Raw genomic sequence first — 16,800 nt, forward strand, 5'->3', positions numbered from 1 at the left:
AAAATAACTGATAGATCTGGTGCATGTTTTGGTGTAAAACTTAAATATAATCGAACTAATCATAAATTAGTGATTCCCTATGAAAAGCCATGACCCATCAGGGATACTTTTGATTGTTTGGAGCGGGCGGGGGGGCGGGGGGGCTGCTTATTTGTTCAACTTGCTCTCTCTCGGGTCCCAGATGTCTTTGTACCTTCCCATGGGATATTTAGTACTTTCCCACGGGATATTTAAGCTTGAGAATCATATTCAGGGAGAGCTTCAGAGCTCTCTTCCACACTTAACTTACCTCTTTGAACAAACACTTAGCATGTAGGTTTGAAATTCAGAAAGAAGTGATGTAACAGGGCTTCAAAAAACTTTACCGATTTAAGGACATCAAGCTGACTTCCTAAGTGTGGATCTCTAGTTCAAATCAGCAATGAGCTATTCTCCCAACACTCACCACACCCTGTCTCCATTCCCCACTTCCTCAAGCCAATAGTAAATTTGATTTTACTCGTGTCTGAGTCTCGACTTTGGGAGTCAATTGATTTCTGCTGCTGCTAAGAAACTGGGAAGGAAGCAAGCAAGGATCTGAATGTCACATGGCAGGGATGGTTTCATGTTGTAGGTTTTAGAATTACCCAACTCAGACCTAGACTTGCAATCAGGTAGTGGTGAACCAGAACTCTAGGTAGTGAAATCGTCATGTGTTTACCTAAATATCTATAAATATGATCTGCAAGAACAAGCGATTCATATCAGTCTCTGTGGCGCAATCGGTTAGCGCGTTCGGCTGTTAACCGAAAGGTTGGTGGTTCGAGCCCACCCAGGGACGGTTGGGATTTTAGATTCTAATTCCGTTGTTACTATTTTTCTCCATTCTTCTTTTCAGATCCAGAAGTTCTACTTCTAACCTAAAATCCTACACAGTGGTTGCTTTGTAAAACACGTTTCCTAACATCCTCCACCCTACACGTTAGAGGTCCTCTAGTACCGAACTAGAGGCTCCTGTTCTTTTCCCTCCAGAAACAAATCCTTTGAGAGCTGCTTTCCGGCAGAACCTCGCAGCCAGCAAGACTTTGCAGGTGGGTGCTGGTACTAAGGAAAACAAGTATGGCTCTCTCGCTCAATTAATTCTCACAGCAGATGCTAAAGAGCTGGAGAAACCCAATGATCTCTCTGCAATTTTAAAGGGTGGAGGGGCAGCAAAACACCACCTCCATTCTCTTAGGGTCCCGACCGCACCTGAGAATTACGTTAATAGAATATAGATCGAATTTCTTTAATACAAGTTTTACGTGGCACGGGAACACTTATGAGGAAATGGAGATGAGAAGAAGCAGTTAGAATTAGTAATTTATATACTAAATTGGATGAAGAGCAGTAAGTTGTGAAGAAGCAACTAAACTATGTGGAAAGGCTTAAAAAATAAGAGTTGTTTTTACAAGATCTCTACAGAAAAGTGCCTTTAAAAATTTAAATAGTTTAAGTTAAAAACTTAAATAGTTTCTGGCCGGACGCGGTGGCTCACGCCTGTAATCCCAGCACTTTGGGAGGCAGAGGCGGGCGGATCACGAGGTCAGGAGATCGAGACCATCCTGGCTAATACAGTGAAACCCGTCTCTACTAAAAATATAAAAAATTAGCCAGGTGTGGTGGGGGGCGCCTGTTTTCCCAGCTACTCGGGAGGCTGAGGCAGGAGAATGGCGTGAACCCAGGAGGCGGAGCTTGCAGTGAGACGAGATTGCGCCACTGCAGCACTCCAGCCTGGAAGACAGAGCAAGACTCCGTCTCAAAAAAAAAAAAAATACAAAAAAGCCGGGCGTGGTGGCGGGCGCCTGCGGTCCCAGCTACTCGGAGGCTGAGGCAGGAGAATGGCGTGAACCCAGGAGGCAGAGCTTGCAGTGAGCCGAGATCAAGCCACTGCACTCCAGCCTGGGGGACAGTGCAAGACTCCGTCTCAAAAAATAAAAATAAATAAAAAATAAATAAAAAGTTTATTCTCCATTATTAAGGTTCAGAGTTTCTAATGGTATCTGATTCAAATTATGGGCCTGGAGGAAATAAGAGGTGATAGAGCTGGGTCTTGAAATAAGTTGGCATTCCTTGCCATGTAACTTTCTCAGATGTTATCATAAAGAATCCTCAAACAAGAGAATTTCTTTTTTTTTTTTTTTTGAGACGGAGTTTCGCTCTGTCGCCCAGGCTGGAGTGCAGTGGCGCAGTCTCGGCTCACTGCAAGCTCCGCCTCCCAGGTTCACGCCATTCTCCTGCCTCAGCCTCTCTGAGTAGCTGGGACTACAGGCGCCCGCCACCACGCCCGGCTAATTTCTTTTTTGTATTTTTAGTAGAGACGGGGTTTCACTGTGGTCTCGATCTCCTGACCTCGTGATCCGCCCGCCTCGGCCTCCCAAAGTGCTGGGATTACAAGCGTGAGCCACCGCGCCCGGCCAAACAAGAGAATTTCAACTTGTTCATATAGGAAGAAAGCGGGCCCTTTTGCTAGTAAGGGAGGCTCAGTGAGATTTGTGGTTTCAAAGCACTCGGATTCATAATAATCTGCTCAACTGTCTCATTTCCATTCCCACTGTTGATGAATACACCAACTGTCACAGAAGAGGCATGCTCAGACTATGAATTTAACTTGGGTTTTAGTTTTTTAACCTACAGGATCCAATTTTAGGTTCATATCTTGGCTATTCAAGATATACACACACACACATATCCTATTTTTTCTGTTTTGTCTGTAACTATGGAACTCTTACTGGATAGAAAGTGGTATACAGATCATGGGAATGTGAATAGTTACAACCACTTTGGAAAGCTATTTGGACATACCTGCCACAGCTGAACATATGTATGCATGTTTCAGTAATTTTTTCCGAGGTATATACCTAAGAGAAAACTGTATAACTATAAAGATATAGAGGTAGAGATAGATAAATGGGCAGATAGTCTCCAAAATACATGTACAAAATTTTTCAAGAAACCATTATTTAAAATGTTATTTAATATAACATAAACTGTACATATTTAAAGTATACAAAATGTTTTGACATATATATACACCAGTGAATCCAACACTATCATTAAGATAGTGAGCATATAGGCCGGGTGCAGTGGCCTATGCCTATAATCCCAACACTTTGGGAGGCTGAGGTGGGTGGATCACCTGAGGTCAGGAGTTTGAGACCAGCCTAACCAACATGGTGAAACCCCATATCTACTAAAAATACAAACATTAGCCAGGCATGGTGGCACATGCTTGTAATCCCAGCTACTTGGGAGGCTGAGACAGGAGAATCACTTGAACCTGGGAGGTGGAAGTTGCAGTAAGCTGAGACTGCAACATTGCACTCTAGCCTGGGCAACAACAGCGACACTCCGTCTCAAAAAAAAAAGATAGTGAGCATCTCCATAACCCCCAAGCAGTTTCCCTATAGCCTTTTGTAATTCCACAATTCCTCCCTCCTGCTCCTTACCACCTCACACTCCCTCTTACCTGCCCATCCCCAAGCCAACCACTGATCTGCTTTTTGTCAATATAGGTAAGTTGGCATTGCCTAGAGTTTTACATAAATGAAATCATACAGCATGTCCTCTTTTTTGTTTGGTATGATCTCTCAGTCCATTCAGGTGCTATAACAAAATGCCATAGACTGGGTGGCTTATAAGCAACAGAAACTTATTTCTTATGGTTCTGGAGGTTAGGAGGTCCAAGATCAAGGTGCTTGCACATGTGGTTTCTGGTGAGGGCCTGTTTTCTCACAGAAAGCAGTCTTTTAAGAAGCCTCACATGGTAAGGGTCTCTTTTATAAGGACACTAATCCTATTCATGAAGGCTCCACCTTCATGACCTAATTACCTCCCCAAAGCCCCACCTCATAATATAACCTTGGGAGTTAGAATTTTAACATATGAACTTGGGGTGTGTGTGCAAACATTCAGTCCATTGCATATAGTCTGTCTCTTTAATTTTAGACATTCTAATTTATGTGTAGGGCCGGGCGCGGTGGCTCACGCTTGTAATCCCAGCACTTTGGGAGGCCGAGGCGGGCGGATCACGAGGTCAGGAGATCGAGACCACGGTGAAACCCCGTCTCTACCAAAAATACAAAAAAAAATTAGCCGGGCATGGTGGCGGGCGCCTGTAGTCCCAGCTACTCGGAGAGGCTGAGGCAGGAGAATGGCGTGAACCCGGGAGGCGGAGGTTGCAGTGAGCCAAGATCACGCCACTGCACTCCAGCCTGGGCGACAGAGCAAGACTCCGTCTCAAAAAAAACAAAAACAAAAACAAAAAACATAATTTATGTGTAGTGGTATCTTCACACCCACTAGGATGGCTATAATTTTTAAAACAACAGAAAATATAAAGCATAGGCAGAAATGTGAAGAAAAATGAAACCATCTTAAACAAAATTCAGTGGCATTAAGTACGTTCACAGGGTTGTGCAACCACCATCTCAATCTAGTTCCAAAACATTTTCATCATAAGAAAGTAAAACCCCATATCATTATGTGATTACTCCACATTCCCCAGCCCCTGGCAGCCATTACTCTGCTTTCTGTTCCTATAGGTTTACCTATGCTGGTGGGAATATAAGTGACTTAGTAATTCCACTACTAAATAGATAACCCCAAAAAATAAAAAACAGATGCTCAAACAAATGCTTGTACATAAATGTTCATAGCAGCATTACTCACAACAGCCAAAAGGTGGAAACAACCCAAATGCCCATCAACAGATGAATAGATAAAGGAAATGTGGTATATACATAAAATATTATTTAGCCATAAGAAGAAGTGAAGTCCTAGTATGTACTATGACATGAATGAACCCAAAAATATTATGCCAAGTGAGAGAAGCCGGACAAAATGTGACACATTATGTGATTTCATTTCTATGAAATGTGTAGAATACGTAAATCCATTTCAGGTTCCAGGAAACAGAGCATGGCCTCAAAGATGGGTGCAGCTCCAGGTAGGCAGGTCTCCCAGGCTCTGACTGCTCCTCCCTCTGCACTGGTGAGGGGCATATTTAGAGATCAGGAATAGGATCCTTTGGGGAGGGGGGCAAAAGAGACACATGTTTTTCTCAATCAACCGTGGGGAAACTATGTAAGTGAAGGAGATGCAGATTTTAGGAAGGAAGAAAGAAAAAGGGAAGGAGGGAGGAAGCGAGATGGGAAACTCCCGTGTCAGAGGGAGTCCGTGAAAAAAATGATTTGGGAAATATTTTTCTCTTCCCCGGCTTGACTTATGACAATCTTTCTTCCAACGTTTCTGCCCCTAAAGCCTTCTGCCACCCTCTGGCCCAGGCAGCAGTCACTGCATCCAGTGCTATACACATCACTGCAAAATATTCTGAAGACAATCGTATAGGTTTCTAACATGTGCCTGAGGTGGTTGAGGCGTCTGTCCTAAGATCTTTTCCCAGAAGGTGCTGCCCATATCGTGTTATCACCTCTCCCTGGTGGTCTAATGGCTAGGATTCGGCGCTTTCACCGCCGCGGCCCGGGTTCGATTCCCGGTCAGGGAAGTTTGCTTTTTTGCTTTCTGATGTCACTGCAGCGGTTTCTACCAAAGCCATGCTCAGTGCATCTTCAGTTCAAGGCGGTGAACACTGCATGTGCCTTTCAACCTCTCCCAGATGATCCTGAAGTCAGTCTTGAGAACCGCGGGGCAAGGTCATTAGGGAGCCCTTGACAAGTAAGAAAGTTGACAAGTTAGTGTTGTCAAGTAACTTGTCATCATAGGAGGTTCACTTTCGTCTATTCGTCTTACGGGTAAAGTTAACTAACTTATTACCATATAAAAATGTTTCTGTTTTTACAAAAGACCAAACGAATTAAGAGAGGTTTTCCATGTTTCAAATATGCATATTAGCATAATGGACTAGTTTGTTTTCCGATTTGGAACACCTGTTACCAGAGGAAACAGTAGCGCATCTGGTAAAATAACCTGGGCATTCTACATCTCTGAAATGTAAACAAACCGCCCTTAGGGTTTAAATGAGAACTCGGCAGGAGGTGGGAGAGGCAGAATTACATTTATTCTTAAAACTGTGCCTATGCCAATTCATCAAACTTTTCTAGATTTAGAAGCCATTTGAAATAACTCACTTGTTTCATGTAAAAATTACTTATATTGATTTTTAAAAATCAAGCCGGGCGCGTTGGCTCACGCCTGTAATCCCAGCACTTTGGGAGGCGGGCAGATCACGAGGTCAAAGATCGAGACCATCCTGGCCAACATGGTAAAACCCAGTCTCTACTAAAAATACAAAAATAAAAATACAAAAATTAGCTGGGCGTGGTGGTGCGGGCCTGTAGTCCCAGCTACTCGGAAGGCTGAGCTGTAGTCCCAGCTACTCCTTGAATCCGGGAGACGGAGGTTGCTATGTGCCGAAATCGCGCCACTGCACTCCAGCCTGACAACAGAGCGAGACTTAGCCCCCAAAAAGTAAAAATAAAAATCAGTAATTCTCAATAGAGTGGGGCTGAGGTGAGTCTGAATCTGCCTACCTTTTTACTCTATACAGGCAGTCCCCATTCCCTGGATACTGATGTACAGGGTGTCAGCAGTGCCTTGCGGAGAGGCGTGCCTGCAAGCAAACCCTGACTGCTCCGGAGGGCAGTGACAGTCGGAGCCGCGGCGATAATAGAATGCATGTGATCAAGAAAGCAGAAAAGCAAACTTTACTAACGGGGAATCGAACCTGGGCACTGGCGGTTAAGATACTGAATCCTAGCCACTAGACCACCAGGGAGAGACAGCTTAATTACCTGGGCAGCACCTTTTGGGAAAATATCTTAGGACTGACGCTTTAACCACTGCAAGCGTAGGTTATAAACTTTTAGGAGTGTCTGGAAAACATTCTTAAAATTTCAAATAATTAGCCGGCCGGGCGCGGCGGCTCACACCTGCAGTCCCAGCACTTTGGGAGACCGAGGCGGGCAGATCACCTGAGGTCAGGAGTTCAAGACCAGCCTGGCCAACATGGTGAAACCCCGTTTCTACTAAAAATATAAAAAATTAGCCAGGCATGGTGGCGTGTGCCTGTAATCCCAGCTACTCCAGAGGCTGAGGCAGGAGAATCGCTTGAACCTGGGTAGTGGAGGTTGCGGTGAGCCGAGATTGTGTCATTGCACTCCAGCCTGGGCAACAAGAGCGAAACTCTGTCTCAGGAAAAAAAAAAAAAAAAAACAAACAAAAAAAAACATGCTAATTATTTAAATTCTTAATTTTTCTTTACACAGAATGACAAATAAGAGCAAATAAAAAGCCCCATCATAGGAAGGACTATGGGGAAGAAAGGAAAAAGCTTTATAGTTCACTACCCTTCACAGCACTTTTCTTGCTGCTTTTTTCAGAAGAGGTTGCATTTTCACTTTGCACTAGACCCGACAATTTATGTAGCTGATGCTGGTACCAGAGGTAAGATGAGTTTCCTGGGGTACATTTTTGGTATAGTGGTTAAGGTTTTTTTCTCAAACTTCCCAGTGGGAGTTAGTTTAAGTCTTGGTTTTGTCCTTCATTTTTCTTCCTTCCCACTATTAAGCTCCTGTTGCTGTGGCCTTCAAGATTTTCTATTGTTCTGGGGCTCAAGCAGACAAGGAACCCAAGAACACCCAGGCCACACCTTCCACCCAGGAGTCCAGCTGGGCCCTATGCCCAAATGATTGCTTTTTCTCTTTGCCCATTCCATCAAGGGTGACAGCTTCTTCCTAGTCAATTCTTTGCCATGGTCTCACTCCCTGCCTTCCTCAATCCAGAATCTGAGCAGGAAATGAATCTGGCCAAAGCACATCGTTGGATTTTCCTGACCCAGTGCTTCAAAAAGGCCAAACCTCACCTCTGCTCCACCTGCCCCCACTCTTGGATCCAGCAGCCTCACACTTCCCAGGCTTCTGCCCTGAAATCCGCCTCCCTAGAAGGATGAGGAGCAGCGGCACCTGGAATTCCAACCACCTGCCACAGTCTTGCATGGCACAGGTGAGTTTTGTGGGAGATGGCGTGGGGTGGAGAGTAGACAATGTTTCTGGCATTTTCACGAATGGCCACTCTGATGCTGGCCTCTTGCTCCGTCCTGCCAGCAGGGGGTCAGACTAGGTGGTGGCCTGGGAGCAAATGGGGCATGAGCAATCAATGCTTCCTACCTATCTAGGCCCAGTGTAAAAGTGGGCAGTTAGAGGAGATGTCGACTTTAGATTAATCTCCTTCCTCATTAGCATAGTTGGTGAGTATTCCCTTCTGTCCTGAGAGATCTGGATTTGATCCCCCTGCCACTTAACTAATTTGTTACCACTTCACTTTTGTTTATTCATTTTATATCCTGGCTTACAATTAACCAATTCGTTACCATATAGATATATGGTTTTTATTTTACAAAAACTCTAAATGGATTATGTGTGGCCTTCTTGACCTCACAAGCTCAGTAAAGGGTATTGGCTGGCTCTGGACTTCCCTAATGAGCCACCTTAAACACCTGGTGACAGCTGCCAGTGCAAAGGCCAAGGGCTGCTAATACCGGACTGCCTAAAACTCCATAACTTTAACTACTTTCAGGATTTCAAAGTGGTGGAAAGTTTTATTAATTACTAATACTATGACTGTGCTAATCCACCCATTCTAGATTTAGAATATACCTGACAGACTACATGTTTCCGTGTCAAAATTAAACGTACTCAGGAGGCCAAGGCAGGAGGATCGCTTGAGCCCAGGAGTTTGAGAGCAGCCTGGGCAGCATAGTATAACATCTCTTAAAAAAAAAGAAGAAGAAGAAATAGAGAGGAAATTAAACAAAAGTGGCCGGGCGCGGTGGCTCACGCTTGCAATCCCAGCACTTTGGGAGGCCGAGGTGGGCAGATCACGAGGTCAGGAGATCGAGACCACGGTGAAACCCCGTCTCTACTGAAAATACAAAAAAAATTAGCCGGGCGTGGTGGCGGGCGCCTGTAGTCCCAGCTACTCGGAGAGGCTGAGGCAGGAGAATGGCGTGAATCCGGGAGGCGGAGCTTGCAGTGAGCCGAGATCGCGCCACTGCACTCCAGCCTGGGTGACAGAGCAAAACTCCGTCTCAAAAAAAAAAAAAAAAAAGAAATTAAACAAAAGTATACATTAGTGATTCTCAATATGGGTGGGCCTAGTCCCCTTAAGGAGCATTTCAGAATTCCTCAAAGGACATCAGCCTTCACAGCCTCCCTACCCATCAGGTGCTGATGAGATTAGCAACCAGATGTTTGGCCTCCTCATTTGCTTCCCTTGAGAATTGTGGCTACAGATATTAGGAGCTCACTGCCATTCTTAATTTACCCCTTTGAGTAAACGATCAACATTTTTCTTTTAAACATGTATTTCAGGCCGGGTGCAGTGGCTCATGCCTGTAATAACAGCACTTTGGGAGGCTGAGGTGGGCAGATCATTTGAGGTCAGGAGTTCCAGACCAGCCTGGCCAACATGGTGAAACCCCGTCTCCACTAAAAATACAAAAATTAGCCAGGTGTGGTGGTGCACGCCTGTAATCCCAGCTACTTGGGAGGCTGAGGCAGGAAAATCACTTGAACCTGGGAGGCAGAGGTTGCAGTTAGCTGAGATCGTGCCACTGCACCCCAGCCTGGGTGACAGAGCAAGACTCTGCCTAAAAAAAATATATATAGATAGATAGATAGATAGATAGATAGATACATACATGTATTTCAGAATGAAGTAACGATACTGGACTACAGAAGCATTACTGAGATGCTGTGGTCATCAGGCCAAGCGTCCTGGATGGGAATCTGTGGGGAGGCATTCCCCCATGCCCACAGTCCCCTATGCCCACAGTCCCCTCACTCTTTAGCCAGCGTATGTTTAGGTTTGGTTCTTGACCAAGGTCTCAGGCTCAACTCATGGGTGTGTGCTTCAATATGGGTTGCTTCCTTCCTTCCTTCCTTCCTTCCTTCCTTCCTTCCTTCCTTCCTTCTTCCTTCCTTCCTTTCTTCCTTCCTTCCTTCCTCCCTTTTCTTTCTTTCTGTATTGAGGCCAAAGTCTCACTCATTGCCCAGGCTGGAGTGCAATGGTGTGATCTCAGCTCACTGCAACCTGCACCTCCCGGGTTCAAGCGATTCTCCTGCCTGAGCCTCCAGAGTAGCTGGGATTACAGGCACCCACCACCACGCCTGGCTAATTTTGTATTTATAGTAGAGATGGGGTTTCACCATGTTGGTCAGGTTGGTCTCAAACTCCTGACCTCAGCTGATCCACCCGCCTCAGCCTCCCAAAGTGCTGGGATTACAGGCGTGAGCCACGGTGCCCAGCCTATTGATCTGTCTTTTTTTTTTTTTTTTTTTTTTTTTGAGACAGAGTCTGGCTCTGTCCCCCAGGCTGGAGTGCAGTGGCGCAATCTCGGCTCACTGCAAGCTCCGCCTCCCGGGTTCACGCCATTCTCCTGCCTCAGCCTCTCCGAGTAGCTGGGACTACAGGCGCCCGCCACCACGCCCGGCTAATTTTTTGTATTTTTAGTAGAGACGGGGTTTCACCGTGGTCTCGATCTCCTGACCTCGTGATTCACCCGCCTCGGCCTCCCAAAGTGCTGGGATTACAAGCGTGAGCCACCGCGCCCGGCGATCTGTCTTTGAATTCACTAATCTTGTCTCCTGCTGTGTCCAATTTGCTGTTAAACCCATTCAGAGAGTTCTGTTCTAGAAGTTTGTGTCTCTATTCTAATTCTCTGTTGAAATTCTTCTCATCTACTTTCCATCTTTTCCTCTATTTTTTAAAAATAAAATTGTGATTATTTTAAAGTTCTTGCCTGTGAACTTAAACAATTGGATTATATTTGTTTCTGCTTCTACTGTTTGCTTTTTTCTCTTGACCATTGGTCACATTTTCCTTTCTCTTCACATGTCTCCTAATTTTTATTGTATGCTGGACATTATGTAAAAAATAACTATAGAGGCCAGGCTGGTGGCTCACACCTGTAATCCCAGCACTTTGGGAGGCCGAGGTGGGCGGATCATTTAAGGTCAGGAGTTCAAGACCAGCCTGGCCAACATGGTGAAACATGGTGAAACTCCATCTCTACTAAAAATACAAAAATTAGCTGGGCATGGTGTTGTGTGCCTGTAATCCCAGCTATTCAGGAGGCTGAAGCAGGAGAATCACTTGAACCTCAGAGGTGGAGGTTGCAGTGAGCCAATATCACGCCACTGAGTAGATGTCTAAAAAAAAAAAAAAAAAATATATATTTATATATATATCAGAAAGGGAGGAGAGACAGAGAATATATAATATTTTTATAATACAGAGTAATAATATATATAATATATATATAATAAAGTTTTTTTTTTTTTTTTTTTTGAGACAGAGGCTCGTCCTTTTGCCAGGTGAGTGCAGTGATGCCATCTCGGTTGGAAGTCCGCCTCCGTTCATGCCTTCCCCTGCCCCCAGCCTGTAGTGGGATACAGGTGCCCCACCGCCACACCGGTAATTTTTTTTTTTTATGGGGTTTCATATTTACCAGGATTGATCTCCTGACCTCGTGATCGGTGCTGGGATTGGGGTTGTGAGCCACCACGCCCAGATAAAAGCATATTTTTCTCTTTTTCTTTTCTTTTTTTTTTTTTTTTTTTTTTTTGAGAAGGATTCTTGCTGTCGCCCAGGCTGGAGTGCAGGGGCACAATATGGCTCGCTGCAACCTTCGCCTCCCAAGTTCAAGCGATTCTCCTGCCTCAGACTCCTGAGTAGCTGGGACTACAAGCATGAGCCACCACGCCCGGCTAATTTTTTTGTATTTTTTAGTAGAGATGGGGTTTCACCGTGTTGGCCAGGCTGGTCTCGAACTCCTGACCTCAAGTGATCCACTCGCCTTGGCCTCCCAAAGTGCTGGGATTACAAGCGTGAGCCACCATGCCTGGCCAAAATACGTGTTTTTCTTGAGTTGTCTTTGTCTCACGGATTTGTAGGAGTAGTTTTGACATTATGTTGTGAATATCTTCACCCCAGTCAGTCCTCTTCTATTTCTCCCAAAAGGTATTGTATACTTTCACTTTTTTTTCCTCTTATCACTCACGGGCACACAAAATTGATTCAATCATCTCCCTCAGTTTATTGCACTTTATTTATTTATTTATTTATTATTTATTTATTTATTTATTTATTTTGAGATGGAGTCTCATTCTGTCACCCAGACTGGAGTGCAATGGCACGATCTTGGTTCACTGCAACCTCCACTTCCCAGGTTCAAGCGATTCTCCTGCCTCAGCCTCCTGAGTAGTGTGGACTACAGGCATGCGCCGTCATGCCTGGCTAATTTTTGTATTTTTAGTAGAGACAGGATTTTGCCATGTTGGCCAGGCTGGTCTCGAACTCCTGACCTCAAGAGATCCACCCGTCTCAGCCTCCCAAAGTGCTGGGATTACAGGCATGAGCCACCCCGCCCAGCCCTATTGCTCATTATAATAATTGATTGGGTAAGATCCCTGTTCTGTTATATTGTCTCATTTTTTTCTCCTCACCTCTCATTCTTTTTTTTTTTTTTTTTTTTTTTTTTGAGACGGAGTCTCACTCTGTCTCCCAGGCTGGAGTGCAGCGGCACAATCACAGCTCACTGCAAGCTCTGACTCCCGGGTTCACGCCATTCTCCTGCCTCAGCCTCCTGAGTAGCTGGGACTACAGGCGCCCGCCACCACGCCCGGCTAATTTTTTATATTTTTAGTAGAGACAGGGTTTCACCGTGTTAGCCAGGATGGTCTCGATCTCCTGACCTGGTGATCCGCCCGCCTCGGCCTCCCAAAGTGCTGGGATTACAGGCCTGAGCCACCGCGCCCGGCCTCATCTCCCATTCTTACATCAATTCCTCTCCCCTAAAATGCACCCAGTTTTGTATATTTAGTCTGTTTTTTAAATATACATATTATTTCTAAAAATATTAGGCCAGGCACGGTGGCTCATGCCTGTAATCCCAGTACTTTGGGAGGCCCAGGCAGGTGGATCACCTGACATCAGGAGTTCAAGACCGGCCTGGCCAACATGGTGAAACCCCATCTCTACAAAAATACAAAAAAATTAGCCAGGCATGAAGGCAGGTGCCCATAATCCCAGCTACTCAGGAGGCTGAGGTGGGAGTATCGCTTGAACTCAGGAGGCAGAGGTTGCAGTGAGCCAAGATCGCGCCACTGTACTCCAGCCTGGGTGACAGAAAGACTCCACCTCAAAAAAAAAAAAAAAAGAATCTGGAGATATAATGGAGATATAAAAGGTATCAGTGTTTGTGTATGTGAGAGTGTGTTTATTTAACAAAATGCAATATTGTATATTTGCAAAAATGGGTTTCTGCTATGAATTTTATGCTGTTTCCTACTCCCTTTTCACTGTTTTTGTGAAAACAGTGTATTTTTATTCTCTCTCTTTTGCATCAGTAAACCAAGCCTAAGTAAATCTATGCATTAGTGATGGACATCTGGACTGCCTCCAATTCTCACCGTCACACACAGTCCTGTCATGAATATTCTGATACATGTCTCCTTATAGACCTAGGTGCTAGTTTCTCTTAGGTATATAGTTAGAAGGATTGCTGAGTCTTAAAGTATACAGTTACTTAAATACTTACAGGTTGCTTCCCAATATGCTGTACCTGTTTAATTCCCATCAGCAGGACATGAGACTTCCCATTTGCCTATGTTTTATTTTATTTTAATCTATTCTATTTTATTTTTTTGAGACAGAGTCTTGCTCTGTCACCTAGGCTGGAATGCAATGGCATGATCTCGGCTCACTGCAGCCTCCACCTCCCAGGTTCAAGCGACTCTCCTGCCTCAGCCTCCCGAGTAGGTGGGATTACAGGCATGCACCACCATGCCCAGCTAATTTTTGTATTTCTAGTAGAGATGGGATTTCACCATGTTCATCAAGCTGGTCTCAAACTCCTGACCTCAGGCGATCCACCCACCTCAGCCTCCCAAAGTGCTGGGATTACATGCATGAGTCACTGTGCCCGGCCTCTCATTTACCTATATGTTACCCAAGACATAACTTTCTAATGTTTACCAAAGATATAAATTGGTATCTCGCCATTTTAATTTATTTCCATTTCTCTGATTACTAGTGAGGTTCATCATTCTTCATATTTTTAGCTACTTAGCTTTCCCCTTCTTAAGTTGGACTATTCACATTCTTTTTTTTTTTTTTTTGAGACGGAGTCTCGCTCTGTCGCCCAGGCTGGAGTGCAGTGGTGCAATCTCGGCTCACTGCAAGCTCCGCCTCCCAGGTTCACGCCATTCTCCTGCCTCAGCCTCTCCGAGTAGCTGGGACTACAGGCGCCGACCACCACACCCGGCTAATTTTTTTGTATTTTTTAGTAGAGACGGGGTTTCACCGTGGTCTCGATCTCCTGACCTCGTGATCCGCCCGCCTCGGCCTCCCAAAAGTGCTGGGATTACAAGCGTGGGCCACCGCGCCCAGCGGAACTATTCACATTCTTTACCCATTTTTTTCTGTTAGGTTTCCTGTTGGGTATTTTTTTTTCTTTCTAATTTCAGAAGTTCCTTGTATATTCTAGAATCTAGTTATAAATCCCTTGTTTGTTTTAGATATCATATCTTCTCCTTGTTATTATCTCTTCGTCCATGATATGCCTCATTGAAGTCTTTCATATCGAGTTGCTCAGATTCATCCATTTATTCTCCCTCTATGCTGTATGGTTTTACGATCTTTTATTTTAAAAATTCTTTCCCACCCCAAGGTAACAAAAACGTTATTCTGAATTTTTGTCTATTAGCTTCATGGTTTCATCTTTGACTTTTTGATATCTAATCTATCGGAAATTGGTAACTGTGTGAGTTATAATCCAATTTTATTTTTCCAACATACTGTAAGTCAAGATTTTCTCAAGATTATCCACTAAACAACTCATTAATTCAAATACTATATCATATATGAAATTTCCGTTCACACTCAGGTCTGTTTGTGGATTCTGTATTCTGTTCCATTGGGTAGTTGTTTATTCTTGTGTCAGTGCTACACAGTTTTTAAAATTTACTATGGCTATTATCTTTTTTTTTTTTTAAATAGGGATGAGGGTATCGCCATGTTTGTTGCCCAGGCTGGTTTCAAACACCTGAGCTCTGAAGGGGGCTAGCCCCTCCACACCTGTGGGTATTTCTCCTCAGGTGGGACGAGAGACTGAGAAAATAAAGAAGACACAGAGACAAAGTATAGAGAAAGAACAGTGGGCCCAGGGGACCGGCGCTCAGCATACAGAGGACCCGCACTGGCACTGGTCTCTGAGTTCCCTCAGTATTTATTGATCACTATCTCTACCATCTCGGAGAGGGGGGTGTGGCAGGACAATACGGTAATAGTGGGGAGAGGGTCAGCAGGAAAACATACGAGCAAAGGTCTCTGTGTCATAAATAAGTTTGAGGAAAGGTGCTGTGCCTTGATGTGCATGTACACAAACATCTCGGTGCATTAAAGAGCAGTATTGCCGCCAGCATGTCTTACCTCCAGCCCCAAGGCAGTTTTCTCCTATCTCAGTAAATAGAACGTACAATCAGGTCTTACACCAAGACATTCCATTCCCAGGGACGAGCAGGAGACAGATGCCTTCCTCTTATCTCAATTGCAAAGAGGCCTTCCTCTTTCACTAATCCTCCTCAGCACAGACCCTTTAAGGGTGTCGGGCTGGGGGACCGTCAGGTCTTTCCCTTCCCACGAGGCCATATCTCAGGCTATCACATAGGGAGAAACCTTGGACAATATCTGGCTTTCCTGGGCAAAGGTCCCTGCAGCCTTCCGCAGTGTATGTGTCCCTGGGTACTCGAAATTAGAGAATGGCGATGACTTTTACCAAGCATACTGCCTTCAAACACTTTTTTAACAAAACACATCCTGCACAGCCCTAAATCCATTAAACCTTGAGTCAATGGCCAGGCGCTGTGGCTCACGCCTGTAATCCCAGCACTTTGGGAGGCCAAGGTGGGCGGATCACGAGGTCAGGAGATCGAGACCATCCTGGCTAACACGGTGAAACCCTGTCTCTACTAAAAATACAAAAAATTAGCCGGGCGTTGTGGCGGGCCCCTGTAGTCCCAGCTACTCCGGAGCCTGAGGCAAGAGAATGTCGGGAACCCCGGAGGCGGAGCTTGCAGTGAGCGGAGATGGCGCCACTGCACTCCAGCCTGGGAGACAGAGCCAGACTCTGTCTCAAAAAAAAAAAAAAAAAAAACCTTGAGTCAACGCAGCACATGTCTCTGGGGCACAAGGTTGGGGCTAGGGTTACAGATTAACAGAATCTCAAGACAGAAGAATTTTTCTTAGTACAGAACAAAATGCAGGTTTTTTGTTGGTTTGTTGGTTTGTTTGTTTTGAGACGGAGTCTCGTTCTGTCGCCCAGGCTGGAGTGCAGTGGCGCGATATCGGCTCACTGCAACCTCTGCCTCCTGGGTTCAAGCGATTCTCCTGCCTCAGCTTCCCGAGTAGCTGGGACTACAGGTATGTGCCACCATGCCTGGCTAATTTTGTATTTTTAGTAGAGATGGGGTTTCACCATGTTGGTCAGGCTGGTGTAAACTCCTGACCTCAGGTGATCCACCCACCTCAGCCTCCCAAAGTGCTGTGATTACAGGCGTGAGCCACCGCGCCTGGCCAGAGCTTGTAGATTTTTTTTTTTTTTTTTTTGACAGTCTCGCTCTGTCGCCCAGGCTGGAGTGCAGTGGCACGATCTTGGCTCACTGCAAGCTCTGCCTCCCAGGTTCACGCCATTCTCCTGCCTCAGCCTCCCGAGTAGCTGGGACTATAGGCACCTGCCACCATGCCCGGCTAATTTTTTTGTGT

General features: G+C 45.2%; 2 non-coding genes across 2 annotated transcripts; both read left to right on the plus strand.

Moving 5' to 3' along the window:
- Positions 1–746: 746 nt before the first annotated feature.
- Positions 747–820, plus strand: TRNAN-GUU (transfer RNA asparagine (anticodon GUU)). The gene has a single exon. It is a non-coding gene; the product is annotated as a tRNA-Asn (tRNA).
- A 4,632-nt stretch (positions 821–5,452) lies between these two features.
- Positions 5,453–5,524, plus strand: TRNAE-UUC (transfer RNA glutamic acid (anticodon UUC)). The gene has a single exon. It is a non-coding gene; the product is annotated as a tRNA-Glu (tRNA).
- Positions 5,525–16,800: the final 11,276 nt, after the last annotated feature.

The sequence above is a fragment of the Hylobates moloch genome, unplaced genomic scaffold (genome assembly GCF_009828535.3).
Source record: "Hylobates moloch isolate HMO894 unplaced genomic scaffold, HMol_V3 SCAFFOLD_8, whole genome shotgun sequence".
NCBI classification, from domain to species: Eukaryota; Metazoa; Chordata; class Mammalia; order Primates; family Hylobatidae; genus Hylobates; species Hylobates moloch.